Source organism: Podarcis muralis, chromosome 17, assembly GCF_964188315.1.
Source record: "Podarcis muralis chromosome 17, rPodMur119.hap1.1, whole genome shotgun sequence".
In the NCBI taxonomy this organism is placed as follows: domain Eukaryota; kingdom Metazoa; phylum Chordata; class Lepidosauria; order Squamata; family Lacertidae; genus Podarcis; species Podarcis muralis.
This window is the reverse complement of record NC_135671.1, coordinates 12,827,795-12,831,499: the sequence shown is the minus strand read 5'-3', so window position 1 is coordinate 12,831,499 and position 3,705 is coordinate 12,827,795. Positions and strand designations below refer to the sequence as shown.

At 46.5% G+C, this 3,705-nt stretch overlaps 1 pseudogene; it reads right to left on the bottom strand.

The window, feature by feature from the left end:
- Window positions 1–1,025: 1,025 nt before the first annotated feature.
- On the bottom strand, window positions 1,026–3,158 carry LOC144325978 (uncharacterized; annotated as a pseudogene).
- Between the last annotated feature and the right edge of the window lie 547 nt (window positions 3,159–3,705).

Here is a 3,705-nt window from a genome sequence, read left to right as displayed (position 1 = left end):
ACCTTCAGAGCGGTGGAATGCTGGCGGGTGGTCTAAAAAGAGCAAGGGATCATTAGGAGGGCAGAACGTGTGAGCTTCAGTTCCCAAGTTGTGGCTGCGCCATCGCCGGATAGAACTGAAGAAGGCAGCTGTAAAATATACTGCTACTAGGAGCGAAGCCACACAGCCTGAAACAGCTCAAGTACAAAAACACAGCAACTCGGCTGCTCAGTGTGACAGGCCGGCACGAACGTAACCCTTCAGAATTCTTCTCTTTTCCGCTCAACTCTGAACACAAGAGCGCAAGCTCAAAGGTTCTGCCCTGACGTTCAAAGCTCTCCATGAGATTGGCTCTACCAATCAAAGCAACCACTTCTCACTCCCAGGAACACGGTCTCTCGTACCAGCTGCGATTCACTGGAGGGGGAATAATGCAATAGCCTCCAAGCAGGAACGCACTGCAAGGGCGAGGGGCCAACGCTGTCGAAAACAGCCAGGCTTTAAGTCGAACGCAAGGCCTTTTCAGACAAGAAATGAATGGGTTGAGCAGCCTTCCTCAGTCCGGTTGTTTTCTCTCGGAGGGTTTAGCACATCACACTCATGGCAAAACTGCCCCACAAACGTTTTTAAAAGGTAAGTGACGGGGGGAACCTGACCCCAATTTCAAATGCCGCCTGCAAGCAGTTTGCTCATTTCTCTGGTGAGAGAGCTACCCCACCCCTGGGCAACGTCGGAGGAAGTTGCTTGGGCGCCTGGGGCAGCATGCCCAGGGGTCTGGCAAGCCGCCCATAGGGACAGGACACACCACAGCGCCTCTGGAGTCTGCCTGCCTCTTCCCACTCAGCCGCCCTATAGCTGGGGGGGAGGCAGACCTTTTGGGCAGCACGGAGCCTGCGTGTGCCCAAGCTACTGCATCTCTCCCAGGCCCCGCGGTGAGTGTCGCCCGCCATTTTGTCACCCGCTTCAGTGGTGACACCCGGGGTGGACCACACCCACCACACACCCCTTCCTCCATCCCTGCCCCTGAGTTGGAGACAGAAAATAAATAAATATAATAAATTTTTATTTATACCCCGCCCTTCCCGGTTCTGAAAACCGGGCTCAGGGCGGCTAACAACAAATTTAAAACACTTAAATGATGCAATTAAAAAACAGCATAAAATGCAGTATAAAACGTGAATGACAATAAATTCAGAATTCAAAAATCAATTTAGGGGGGAAATCCATCCAACAAACATTAGATGATTGCCAGGGCTAGCTGGCTAAATAAGTCCTATTTGGGCCAGCGAGGAGACCAGGGGAGAATTAGCTGTGGGATCCCAGAGCGCGGGGGGGGGGGGGAGGGAAGAAAGGGGAATAAAAGATCAGGCTAAGTTCAAATTGAAAGCCAGGCAGAATAGCTCTGTCTTACAGGCCCTGCGGAAGGAAGGGACGGACCACCTAACATGGGCTTACTATATAAAATGTCTCAAAGAGGCTTACAGTGATGAAAGTAGGACATAATGCAAACATTTAAAATACATCAAAAACATTGACTTATGAGCATCCATCCTACAGCAGCATTCAAAATTTGCCAGGTGCATTTTGCACTTGGCCACTTGCAACCAAGTGAAGATGTCCAGCTGCCAGGATGCCCCTGACATCTCCACCATCTGGAGGTCCACGCCTGGGGATCCTTGGATCTTGACTTGTTTTCGCACACCAGCAACGTATCCTGTAGCATTTTGTCCTTTACGTTTTGTCTGCACAATCAGAACCAATGTCAGGAACCAAAAAGTATTGGAAAATACGACTTTTGAGCCATCTGGCCTCCAAATGGCAACCAGGCCTTCCGTTTTGGCGGCTGTAACCCTGGTTTAAGGAGCCATTTGGCACCTAGCTTATATACCTGAGTTTCTGACACTGTCCTGCAGTAGCATAGAAAGGACAGATCCTGCTAAAAGATGAAGCCCAATACAGGCTATGGTGTCAGAGCATATAGCCCCAGCTAAGAGCCAAATGTAGCATATAACCCCAGCTAAGAGCCAAACATCTTTGCTGAAGGGCACTGCTGGCATTTGATGGCATACACCATGTTAGAAGATGAGCCATTAAATAGCCCTGAGATGGTATCTTTGATGTTGTTGGGGCCAGTGATGGTGTTGTCTAGATGTGGCAGCAAAGTTGGCATCTGGGTTTATTGCAGGCTCTGGTACCAGTATCCATGTTAAGTCTGGTTGTTGTATTATTTTGGGTGAGGAGTTAAGATTGGGTGGCTGTCTGTAGGCGATGAAAGGTCTTCCTCCCAGAGCTTGAGAAAGAGAACTGTCATTGTCTAGGAGAGGTTGTAAATGTCTGATGATGCGTTGAACTGCTTTAGCTTGGGAGCTATATGTGATTACTAGTGGTGTTCTGTTATTTTCTCTTTTGGGTCTGTCTTGCAGCAAGTTCTCTCTGGGTATCAGTCTGGCTTTGTTGATCTGTTGTTTAACTTCATCAGGTGGATATTTTAGTTCCAAAAAGGTTTGCTGTAGATCTCTTAGGTGAGAATCCCTTTCTGTAGAGTTGGAACAGACGTGGCTGTAACATAGAGCCTGGCTATATACAATTGATTGATTAACAGGTTTGGGATGGTAGCTGGAAGCATGTAGGTATGTTTGCCGGTCAGTTGGTTTTCGGTATAAGGTGGTGTCTACGTGCCCATCCTGTATTTTTATAGTGGTGTCCAGAAAATGTATTTCTTACATAGATTGGTTCATTGTTAGGTTGATGGGGTGAAAGTCATTGAATGTCTGGTGGAAAGTGTCTAGGGTCTGCTGACCATGTGTCCAGATAATAAGAATATTGTCAATGTATTGCAGGTACAAGAGAGGTTTGAGTGGGTAGGAGTTTAGGAAGCATTGTTCCAAATCTTCCATGAAGATGTTGGCATACTGTGGGGCCATGCGGTTGTCCATAGCTGTGCCACTGATCTGGAGGAACAGGTCATCTCCAAATTTGAAGTGGTTGTGAGGACAAAATGGCAGAGTTTGGTAGCAAAGTTCATTGTGATTTTATCTGAAATGGTGTTCCTTATAGCTTGTAAACCATCATTGTATGGGATGTTGGTGTACAGGAATCCCACATCCATAGTGGCTAGTATAGTATTGTTGGGTAGATTGTTCAAAGATTGTATTTTCCTCAGAATTCACAACGGAGGCTTTGCACTTGACTTCCCGTTTAATGTCAGAATATGTGTCGTATTATAAAACAGTAAGTTTCATGTTACCTGGAGTCTGACCTTTGTTATCAGACTACTACTACAATGCTTTTGACTAGGAGAGGGCTATGCTTAAAATCTCAATATTTAGAAATCCCCTCAAACAGATGTTATGACCCATAACCAAACCCAGTTTTCCTTTTTTAAAAAGCTTAATTGTGTGTGGAACGGTAGCAGTGGCATTTCTACCATTCACTCAGGGTTGGATGCATTCATCAGAGAACAGAACGGATTCAATCACACTATTTACGTTAATTCTTCATTCGATTTATATCCCACCTTCCCGGGGCAGCAAACGTCATGGCCTGGACCACCCCAGACCTCATAGTCCGGACTAGCAGAATCACGTCGCAAGGCAATTTATAAGACAAAATTGCAGAACAATTTTAAGTACATTAATGACAGGAACACGCCCCATGGAGCAAGAAAACATATTTGTGCGGCTCACTATTTGCCCATCACACTGCTAAAGGCGCTGAGACAAACGG